At 44.8% G+C, this 12,070-nt stretch overlaps 1 protein-coding gene across 3 annotated transcripts in view; it reads right to left on the reverse strand.

Annotated features, from left to right (window-relative positions):
* Positions 1-9,725, reverse strand: part of FOXN2 (forkhead box N2) — a 46,266-nt gene extending 36,541 nt beyond the window's left edge. The window contains exon 1 of one of the 3 annotated variants that reach the window (XM_026095433.2): positions 9,508-9,725. The gene's annotated coding sequence lies outside the window, so the exon portion shown is untranslated. The remainder of the gene's footprint in view (positions 1-9,507) is intronic. The other 2 variants (XM_026095437.2, XM_026095431.2) reach the window with 2 other exon arrangements.
* Between the last annotated feature and the right edge of the window lie 2,345 nt (positions 9,726-12,070).

The raw sequence follows: 12,070 nt of genomic DNA on the forward strand, positions 1-12,070 counted from the left end.
AAAGCCAGTGACAAAAAGCTGAAAGTGTTAAGAGCACTGCATCCATTTGACCAGGCGCATTAAAAGCATGACACCAGAGCATTCTTCCATTAATCTAACCTCCCAGCCTCCTCCCCACCCTCCCTCCTCGCCTTTGTCTTGGCCTCTTCTACACAATATTCTGTCCATCTCACAAGAGCTGCTTTTCAGATTGGAGGTCAGATTTAAATCCCAAAAGCGCTGCAAAAGGCCTATATTTGATTACAATGCTATATGATGTCACGTATCCAAGACAACTGAGGCATTACGGTCTCCTGGGGATAAAATTGCCTCTTGGTCATAGATTTAGGCAACCCGGCATGTGACTGATCCGTTGTCTCTCAACGAAAAATGTGTGCAGCTGCACTCCCCAGCAAAACACATCCCAAAAACACAAGGGCCAAAGAACCATTCTCACAGGCAGCGCACACAGCGGCAACCGTCTCTCCTGCTCCTCCAGGCTTGTAAATACGGAGGAAAAAATCAGAATGATCATTTACAGGTTTAAAAAGGTGCTTATCATCTTAATAAAATCAGTTTGAAGAACAGAGACTCTGGAAACCTGTAGGCTTATAAATTTCTTTTTACTCTTGGTATGTGTACGGCTCAACAGAAAATAAAGTGTTTCCAGGTATTTACTGAAATATTTGCAAGCTTCTCTCATTTTTAATGCTCCTTTAATGTCAATACTCTCCCAAACCTGGTGATCTAACTAGGGGAGGGGGGAAAAAAAAGTAGTGAAAACTGATTAAAAGATCCAGTATCAGGAGAAGTTAAAAATTACTCTGCAAATTTTAAAAAGGGAAAGGAATAAAACCTTACCATAGCTTGGGGGGGGGGGGAAGGGGTGCAGGGGGTGAGAAGGAGGAACAGATTTCATCCCATTTTCTAATTTATATGAAAACAAGTTTTTATTTTTATTAAATACACACACACACAAGCGCAAGAGCATTTTTGTGATTAAAATAAATAACTTCAACGAAAATGATACTTAGACTTGGATATGACTCGAGCGCAACCCAGATTCTGCGCAAATGGGCCTTTAATATTTGGTCCCAGAATCTTTGAGCCATTTATTATAGCTCTGTCCACAAAGAATTTAAAATCGTGAAGCCCTTCCAAACACATTAGTCAGTTTTGGACCCGGCTCCTTGTGCCTCAGATTTCAAACAGGCACATTAAAACAGTTTGAATATAATACAACTATTAGGTTTAACAGAAAAATTAGGAAGTAAAGAGAACAACAGCAAAACCGAAACTATTAAAAAAAACCCTGCTGTTTCTGGAGAAAAAAAACTTGGTGTCACAGAAGAAAGTGTTTTCAAGAAAAATGCCTTATTGCCAGTAGTAGCTTTTCAAAAGGTATCTTCAAGTCCTACTTTTTAAACTCAGTAGAGCACTTGCTAAACAAAATAAAAAGTGTAAAGCATTGATATGTTCACAACTGAGCCATTTGAGCAAGTGCCTTGCAAAACAATTCTGATGCCAATTTCCTTTTCAAGATAACTGACACGTCTCTTCCACCCTCTTGAAACAGAGGTGAATATTCTCATTGCTACATTTCAGCTGGTGTCAGTAACAACTCACCAACATTAGGAAACACAATACTATCTTTTTCATGCAGCTTCTCTGCCTTCTTCAGCACTGAAACACCAGAACTCCCAAGTTTCAGCTGAAAACCAACAATTTGAAGCTTTATCTGAAGTGACCCTGTGCAAAATTTAAGAGCTACATCAAAGCCGTAACACAAGATAACTACTGCACTACAACTTTGTGAAATCACACGGCTTTCATTGATTTCTATTTTCAAGCTACTACTATTCAAGTATTCCTTACAGTCCACATTTTGATCACAGCTTTTCAAGACTCTTTGGTGCCTACTGACAACATGTGCTTAGACTCTTGCACTGAAGCATGGTCCATTTTCTTTCAAACAGTATCCTGAAAGCTCCCTAAGCAGGACACTAAAAACACTAAAACCTCGACAATCATTAGCATCCGTGTGTACTGAGACATGGCCAATATATAAGTAGTACTCACTCGCATCCTCAGAAACACACAGGCATTGATTGCTTAATAAGCTAGCCACTTTGACCTGTGTAGATCATCAGCAGACATGAAGAACCAATGCCAAAGTGAAGCTGAACTCTTAGTTCTGGTTTCCCCCTTCCCCCTGCCCAGATTACTGGCTTTCTCTTAATTTTACTCTGCAACTGTTGAAGTTGGCTTTCTATTCTGAAATTATTTATATTGCAATAAACCCTCTATTCATAATATGGCTGTGGCATAAAATTATCTTTTCTTCTATACAGTATCCACACAATACAATGACTGGGCCAGTCAGGTTTCTTGTTTAGCAAGATTGTCCAGTTTACCATACAGAGTCCTTTACTTTAAAGGTATACTTTCAAATGAAACACTACAGAAGATACACAGTTATTCTGAAAGCGAAGAAAAAACAGAAAAAAGAAAGAAAGAGGTACTTGTGTTAACAAAGCTAAACAATGAAAACACAAGATGATATTTGACCCTTCTCATATAGTATGTTCGAAAGTCCAGAAGCATATTATCTTGTACTTTGACTAGTCAACATTCCTAAATCAAACCAATTCGCTGATAGCTGGTCTAGCGATTTTGGCTCACAGAGCAGAGGCTGAGGGTTGAGTAATTATTGCTGGTGTTTGGGAACAGGCTTCCCAGCTTGCACTCAAGCAGTTTTAATCTGTGCAAGTTTTTCAGTCATTAAGTTCTCTTTAAAAATGGTAATAATCTTTCAGGCAACTACATAATTGCCCCAAATCTAAGCAGAACATAATGCAGCAAAAAATTGTTAAAATAAAGTAAACACGGGACCACACAATAACCAGGAAACTAATAGTAGCTACAGACTGCAAGCTTGGAATGCACTAAAAATAATCTGAAAAAAGAAACAAAACTTGAGGATGGAAGCAACATAAGCTGCCACAGCAGACAGGCTTCGGGAATACATCAATTTATAAGTCCACAATACAAACGTAACCGCAATTCATACAAAATACAAATCCCCAACTCGCATAAAACGCATAAGCAAAATAATACAAAGATCAAGCAGTGCTGCCTGAATACCACCAATCCAACGTTTAATAAGTGGGGAACGCTGTCACTACAGTGAAGTAGGAGATCGGCAGCGACGCTGTTGAAAGGCATATCGAACGGTGCTGATCTACTGCTTTGATGCCGACAAACCAGGTTCAGTGCCAGTCACAGAGGAAGAACGAAGCTGCATTTTACCTACTCTCTCATGGACGCTGGCTAGTCCACAGAAATTGGAGTCCTTAGACCTTATCTCAACCCGGCATTACAACACTGTATTTCAAAATTGTTCCATTAATAAGTTCAAAGAAGCAGCATTAGCCCATTTAGACTAGAATTACCATTCTGCAAGACAGTCAACGTACACGGGGATGGCTGACCCAAGTAAATCATATTAGGATTTTTGACCAATACGAATGAGATGAGAACAAGGCTGTCACTAGCCCAACTTTCACTCTAGTCTTTACAAACGATACAGAAGGAAAGAGGGGAGAAAATTTCTGCAGCAATAATACCTAGTTTAACAAGGAGTGCCTAACACAGACTAACCTTTGAAGAAAAAAAAAAAAAAAAAAAGATAAAGAGCTCTAAGTTCAGACCTTTGAGATTTTTGGCAGTTTAAAAGTGAACGTGATAGAAAAAAGCCAAAATCCACGTAATGATTTCTGGTATAAATCTTCTTAAATATGCAAATTCCAAGCTTTCCTAAAATGATTCTTGTACATAAGTAATAATTCTGTAACACAGATACTTCTGTCCTAAACACAAGAGTTAGTCCTCCCAAGTTACTGACTTGACAGACCTCCAGGCACTCAGCATGAAGTAGCACTCAGCAACTCTTTTCAAGAGAGAACACATTCTCCTGTTTGCACTTCCGAAGCTGTAACATTTTAAAGGAAGGAGACAAAAATACCCAGAGGTCATAAGGATGCTATCTGGCATCAGACAGCAGTTCTTCTGGACCAAGTAATTTATTGCCTAAGCATGGGCAAATTGTCTCCCACTTGTTGACTTGAATCGTATTTTGCAAGTACCCTGAGATACCACTTTATGCTTTTACCTAACATGGTAAGGAAGAGTAAGAAAGTTTTTCATCCCATAATGCACGCTCAGAACATTAAGTTGGAAGGTACATCTAATATGATAGGGAATGAATAAACACATATATCACACATAAAAGCCCAGTTAAAGAAAGTGTCCCAGACATTTCTTGTTTTCCTTATGAAGTTCTTTTCTGGGAGCCAACAAAGCTTCTAGTATCTGTGAAAAGACATACATGCACTATGCACACAGAAATAAGACAGCAACCAGCTCTTTAATTCGTTATATCGGGATATGGACAAGGTTTACAGTTTGCAAGCGCACACTTGCCTAAAGACAAAGCAACGTGCTTAAATGAGTAACTACATGCCAAAGACAGCACAATTTCTGCACAGGAAGTTACACAACACCATTTTAATTCTCAAGTAGTGAGGCACAAAAGGTAGACTGAGGCACCTGCTCAGTCTATCCATTTGCCTTAAAAAAATTAAGTGGTTGCAAGTAACATAGAAACATTTTCTGTACCAGCTTACACATAATATAGCTCATTACATGAGAGGGGGAACAATAGCAACAAAAGCAAGCTCAAGGACCCAAATAGAAGAAAACAGACAGAATTTACACCTATGCTAAAAGGTAATAAGTATGCACCGCTACAGCCATAAAGCTGACAACCTTTACTTAAGGGGACAAAAAGGCTGATGGGCTGCTTTTCATTGATTTACCATCTGGAGAGGAAAGATGTATTTCTACATAGCTAACTTTTCACCTCAGTGGTGCAGTAATATCCCATTGAACAGAATGGCAGGAGAGACATACAGCAATAGTGACCACGGACAGACCACCAGACCCTTCTGTTCTGTGACCTTCTAAATTATAATCCAGCTATGTAGCTATCCAGCTTATCCTGATGCACTATTACTAACACAGGAGCACATATTTGGCAAAAGCCTTCAAAGCATCTGGCGCATTTCCTCTCATGAATATCAACTCCTTTAAACCCCAACAACGAGTAGCCAAGGAATGATGATGGGGGAAGAGGGTGGAAATATAACCCTAATGAAAGAGCATATGCAGTTCTACTGTTTTTATAGCAATCAATATTTCTACATGAGAACTGCATCAGTTTCTAACTGGTTTAAACTAAATCCATAAACAGCACCTAAACCAAATTATCTTGTCCACCAAAACAGTTTGCCTTTATTCAACATACCAGGTTTTCAAGCCAACTCAGTTGGGCAAGCAGAGCCTACATTTAATATTAAGATGGTAAAAAATGAGATTTGCATGCCCCTGAGCCACTATCTTCTTTCCCAGCCATGACACCTGTTTGTCCAGCAGTCCTTTTCCTAGTTCGACAGTTCTGTGGCACATCCCTGTATCTGTTAAGACACTTACTGGACTGCCACATTCTTACACCAAGATAGTTCTTGGCCATGCTGGCACCTTTCATCACCAGCTCCCCAGAGAAAACAGGAAGGCTCTGCAAGAAGAAAAACCTTTGGCAGCTGGAGCTGCTGAATTAGTGCACTCCTTGGTGGACGTCCCTTTTGGATCAAAAATATTTTACTTCTGAGCTAACCAATCCCTACAGAGCTCCTCCAGTACAGCTTAGGCAGCAGCACTTAAAGGGGTCACAACTTTGTCCTCTGGTCAAGATCATGACAACAAGGACATCAAACAAAGACAGCAACCAAGTTTTATTCCGGCAAAAGGCCTGAGAGCACTTAGAACTGCACGCCTAAAGTGCTAGGGGTTCAGTGCCTCCAGCTCGCCCAAATCCCTCTGCTCCTGGATGGTATTTTGCAACTAGAACCAACTCTGCACCTTCATCACACTCTGCAAGTGTAAACACGATGTACATTGGAGTTCACCTTATAGCTGTATTAAAAAAAAAAAAAAAAGATGAAAACAAAACCAGAAAAACTTTCTGTGTATTTCAGGTAGCTCAGACACATGAAGCGAGAATTACTGTCTCCTCCCTACTACTGCGAAACTCAAGTAATAGCTTGACAATTGTTTTAAACCTGCATAAGCAACAACAACTGCTAGAAGAAGCATTTCTTCCCTTCTCACCACCCTGGCTGCTCATTTCCACCCTTACACGGATTCAGCGTTGGCATAGACATTGGTGTGGTGAACAGGATCAAAGGATGGAGCTGGAAAAAACTGAGGTGGGGGGCAGACAGGTAGCTGTAACCCAGACCAGTTCCTGCCTCATTTGCTGAATAGCCACACTGGGAAGAGAGCAAGGTGAGAACAGATGAGACAGGGATGCTACTCTGGTGGCACTGCGAGTTTAAAGTATAAGTCAACCTCCTGCGTGAGACTCTACAGGGAGGACACTGCTCTCATGCCCTGCATGCCAGTGGTGCCTGTAACCTGAATGGAATGAAAAAACCCAGCACACACACAGCTTCCTATGGTCCTGCTTGTTTCTCTCAAGTGAGAGTACTTAACTGTCAAAGCATGCAATACTTTTCCCCAGTCCACCTACCACCTGTTCAGCCACCTCCAACATGTTGTTGATACTAACAGACAAGAGATACTTAATAAGAAACATGTCACCCTAGAAATCATCTGTGACAACTCATTACATTGTTCCATAAACAGCACAAGAGAACTGGTATATCCTGTACAGTATTTTGCAGCTCGGCATATGAAAGCTCTTCCCAACATCAGAGACAGCTAGATACTAGTCAGACCTGAGCAGAAATCATATTGCTGCAGCAGCATGACGCCGAGTTCAAAAATAATACACACTGCCTTTCAGCTAAGTTCATTAGCTAAAGCTCTGTGCCACATTAATTGCTACTATATGACTTTCAGTTCAAAGCTGACTTTTTCCAGCTGTCTCAGAGCCTGGGAAATGTGAGTTGACACCTGCCTTTAAAAAAAAAAAAAAAAAAAAAAAAAAGACAGACAGACTATTGCAGGTTATCTGATATATTAGAATACCAGTCTAATTTATCTTGTTTCACATCAGGTTCACAGGGGGCAAAAAAAAAAAAAAAAAAGACCTAAACCCAACAAAACAAAAGTTGATTTAAATGATTCACATATCAGTATATTACAACCTAACCATTACCCAGTCCATTTAAATGCAAGTCCATCAATAACAGGATTTGGGGTATATATCGTTAAAATTATCATGACTTAGTGAGTTACCATACATCAGCAAAATGAGTTTGTGAGGCTTCTACACCATTCCAAATACAGAGAATACGTTTTACTCTAACCACTGGGAATTTAATTTAAAGTATCCAACGTGATTTAATCTAAAGTATTTAACTTTGCAAGTGCAATAGGCTAAGACAACATCCACAGCTCAGTTGCTCAGGGCTCCAGTGGACATGCAGAAGATGATTAAAATGAGATGGATGAAACTGCTACTGTCCCCAGCTACCTGCTTGAATCCTTCTGATGGACACTGCATGACCAAGGCAGGGAATAACAACTTACTCCATCACTTCACTCCATAAAATGTATTTTTAAGCAAACAAGACCAAAATAACACTATGCAAAATGAAGATGCAACATTATTTTGATTAGGTAACATTCACGCCCCCCTCCAAAGAAGAAATTTAAGTAAAAGATAAAAGATGGCAGATAATTCTAGTTGGCTAAAAAAAATAAAAAGGATAATTTCATACCTCACACATCATTGTTTGAAGCTATCTTTCTGCTAATTCAAGGACTTGGCACTAAACTTATGCCAAATTAGAGGCTAGGCACAAACCTAATCAGGTTATCTTCACAGTCCTCAAGTAAAGTATAATCCAGTGTTTTTAGCTACTAATTTATGTTTTGCATAAAACATTTCGCACAAAATGTTCTCTCTAGCCAGTCACCAAGGTGAGGAGGTAAGTTTACTGGGCCCTGCTCAAGGTAACTCCTTATTTTCTGTTTTTACTCTTTGTTTTGGCCTTAACAGAATCCAAATCTTCATGAACAAAGAATAAAATTCAGAGGCCAGCAGTATCTGCATGCCTGAACAAGAATATGCTAGAAACGCAGTAGTACACAGTCTCTAAGCCACTGAGGTACCTGAGTGTCAAACTCCATCCAGCACCGCAAGAGTGAGAAAACTCTGAACCAGAATATGCAAGCTCAACCTTGTGTTAAGCATGTAATGAAAGGTTTTTAGTTGCTTGACATAATCTACACGATAATTTCAGCATACTTCCCTATTTCTCCCTGGTGTTTTTTTAATAGGCGATTCTGCTGCAAACAGCTGAAATCCTTGCGTTCCTGTAGGAAAACTCTGCCAGTCCTGTCGAACACAAAACGGGGATTCACACACGCCAGCACAAACTGAAATGCTTACTGCTTATTTAATTGGATCACCACAACACAGGCAGCTCCGGGATTTTATTCCTGCGATCCTGTCAAAACTCTCGAAAATAAGGAAAAGGAGGAAGAAAAACAAACAAAGCCGCTCGCCACAGCGGCACCCCCGCCGTGCCTCCGGAGCACGCTCAGCGCGGCGCAAACCGGGGCACAGCGCAGCCCCTACATGAACGCCAGCGGAGGGGGGTACTGAAGGCCGGAGGCGCCGGGCTTGCTCTCGCCCGTAGCGGCCAGCCCGGCCCAGGCCAGGTGCCGCCATGAGCCGCGCAGGGCCGCACCGCCCCCCGCCCGCCACACAATGGCTGGCGCCGCCCGGGCCGCGGCCCCCCGCCCCGCCCCTCTCCCGGTCGCAGGCAGGGCGAGGGCCGCGGCTGGCACCGACCACGGGCCGGCCCTCGCCGGCCGCGCTGCCCCCGGGCCGCCAGCGGCAGCCGCCCCAAGCGCGGCGGGGGGCGCCATTTCGCGCGGCGGGCGGCCCCGGCCCCGCTGCGCCCGCGCGGGGACCCCGCTCAGCGCTGCCGCCGCACGCTGCTATTTCCACCACTTTTAGAAAGAGAAAAAAGGGAAAAAGAAAGACCCCAGCACTCACAGGCATTGTCCCTTATTCGCTCGAGCGGGGCCCGGCATACGCTCACGCCTTCCCCCTCCTCTCAAAGCCGCTTCTCTTTGACATATTTCAAAATCCCGTCCCCCCTCCTCCTCTTCCTCCTCCTCCTCCCTGCCCATCAGCGGCGAAACGCGCCTCATGCCGCCGCACGGGCCCCACGCGGGCGGGCAGCCGCCGCGCTGCCCGCGGCGCTGCGGGCACCGGCCGCCCCGGCGCTGCGTCCCTGTCCCGGCCGGCGCCCCGCCGCCCCCCGCCCCGGGCGGGAAGCGCGGCGCTACTTTAGTTATTTCCCCATTAAAGCCGTTCAGAGCGTTAAACAAAAAAAGAACAATAACGCGAGAGCAGCAAAGCAGCCGACGAAGCCACACGTGCCCCGGGCGCCCCGCGGGGCGGCCGCCGGCGGCTCCGCGCTCACTCACCGCGGTCATGAAGCCGTGCGGCCGGGTGGCGCACACAATATGGCAGCGGGGGGATGTGTCAGGGCGCAGCAGCTGCTGCTCCCTGCGCAGCGGCGGCGGCGGCGCCTCCCTCCCCGCCTCCCCATAGCAACGAGGCGCCCAAGCCGCCAACCCCTCCTCCCCCCGCCGCTGCTCGTCCCGCGGCCTCTCCGCCCCCGCCCGGCCCGGCCCGGCCCGGCCCGGCCCGGCCCGGCCGCCTCCGAGCCCGCCCCAGGGCCGGGCGCCGCCGGGCGCGGAGGGGCGGAGGCGGGGGGGCTCTGGGCCCCGAGCCTCGGCCTTGGGGGGAAGGAGCCTCCCCCTCTGCCTTCCGGGGAGGCGCAGGGCTGAGCTCGCCCCTGCTGGCGGGGCGGCTCCGGGCCGGGGGTGACCCCGGGGGAAGGGCTGGTGCGGCCACCTTTGCCCCGGCCGCCGTGGGGCTCGGCCGTCCCACCACGGGGCTTGGGATGCGCCCCGCTGTGGGACTGTGGCTGTCCCGCCGTGGGGCCTAGGTCATCCTGCTGTGGGGCCTATGACACTGTCCTGCCATGGGGTGGAGGCTTTCCTGCCCTGGGGCCTGTGACACTACCTCAGCGTGGGGCCTAGGTCATCCCACCGTGGGGCTTAAGCCATCCCAGTATGGGGCCCGGGACACCATCCCCACGTGGGGCCAAGGCCATCCCGCTATGGGGCCCGGGACACCGTCACCACACAGGGCTGCTGTGGGAGCAGTTTCTGCAAGTGGCCCTGGCGCCCTTCGGCACATGGTGCCGGCCGAGCCCCTTCCCGGAGAAGCCCTATGTGATGCGAGGGGAGCTGCACCACGAGCATGTGCCGCCGGAGCACAGGATGCTGCGGGAATCGAAACCTCCAGGGAATCCCGCCGCGCACAGGATTTCTAGGCTTGCTAGTACATCCCATGCGATTCTGGGAAATAAACCTGCTGGGAAAAGTATTTTCAGTGAAGCGTCTGATGCATTTCCAAAAAAGTACAGAAGCAGCAGCAACTTTAAAAATGTAAATCGTCTTTAAAGTTTTACTTCCCTTTTCCCTCCCCTCGCAGATCCACAATTGCCTAACTGTGTGTTGGTAGTTATTTGTACTTGGTCATCTTCTTTTTTTTCTTGAAGAACACATTTTTCACAGAATGAAGGACTTTCTTTCCCAAGAGATTAAATCTGCTTCTTTTTTTTTTTTGTCCACTTAACAAAGAATAAGTATCCCAGCTGTAAAGACCACATGCCACTGTGTTTGTTCTGTGTTGTACTGCATTGTATTCACTCGTGCCTTTAGCTTTACACTTTTCAAGGCAAGAACTTTGCTATTTGTTTAAGCAGAGTTTACAGTACTGTGTACACTTACAGTTTTACAACATAATAATAGGATCTGGGAAATGATTCTCAGAAAACAGGAAGAAATTTTGCGTTTCACATCCAATCTGCCATTCAGTAAAATGTTTATCCTTCCTCCGCAAGGTTTCCTTGCTTTCTGAAGGACACTTGGCTTTTGTCTGCTTCTGATGCATTGCAGTAATTTTATTTATAAGGTAGGACAGGAATGTATTTCAAGGAAATTCTCCCACTCCACATTAGTTGAAACCAGTATTTCAATTTGAAATAGTTTGCCATGTAGAGAATAACCTTTTGGGTTCTTTTCAGAGTGAGGATGAATCAGGTCCAGGATTATAGCAGACAGAACATTTTCTCTCAAGGATAGAAGATCAAATCCAGCTGCACTGAGGCTCAGCCCATCTAGCAGCATATATAGATTTTTTTCGCTGTGTCATAAAGCAGGACAAGATTCAGAAACAAAGTTCAACTGCACAGTTTTGACCGCAATAATTGTCAAGTTTTCAGCAACTTTAGTTTTGCTCCTATCTAATTTCCACTGCTTGAATAAATTATGGTTCATTTTATCCTTTTTTACAGCTTCAGAAGTTATCTGGGACCTTTCTACCCTCTTAGCAGACAATGGAAGTGCACTTACATTAATTATGTATTACTAAACCCATCTAATGTTCAAGGCACCTTTGATTCCAAAACCATAAAAAATAGAACTAGCACTGCTGATACCAACAAAACTTTGCCAGTAACAGGATCCTTTGCCTAAATTACTGGTCCTCCACAGTCCAAGACTATTATGCATTGCAACTTGCCTTGATAGCTAAAAAAAAGATCTACTTCAGATCAAGGGGTCCAAAAGGATAGGAGTCCAAACCAGAGGACTGGTATAAAGCACAAGCTGTTATTGATCTAGTCACTTAAATCAAGGAACTACTGCTTGGGTGATTTTACTGGTTATAACTGAAGTGTTCTTTACCAGCATTTCTGCATGCTGATGCATTTCTACAGTCTGTCTCCAACTGATGTCATGGGGGGTAAAATGCCCATTTTTTGTTAAAGTTCTGTGAAGCAAACACACTCAACCAGAAAATATGACATGTTTTACCGTGCTAAAAGCCACTGTCTTTACACAAGGTCATTGCATTTCTCCTAGCAGACTTAGGTTTTGTGGCTCTATTTGCAGTACAGGCCGTATTTGCACCATA

The sequence above is a fragment of the Dromaius novaehollandiae genome, chromosome 3, assembly GCF_036370855.1.
Source record: "Dromaius novaehollandiae isolate bDroNov1 chromosome 3, bDroNov1.hap1, whole genome shotgun sequence".
In the NCBI taxonomy this organism is placed as follows: Eukaryota; Metazoa; Chordata; class Aves; order Casuariiformes; family Dromaiidae; genus Dromaius; species Dromaius novaehollandiae.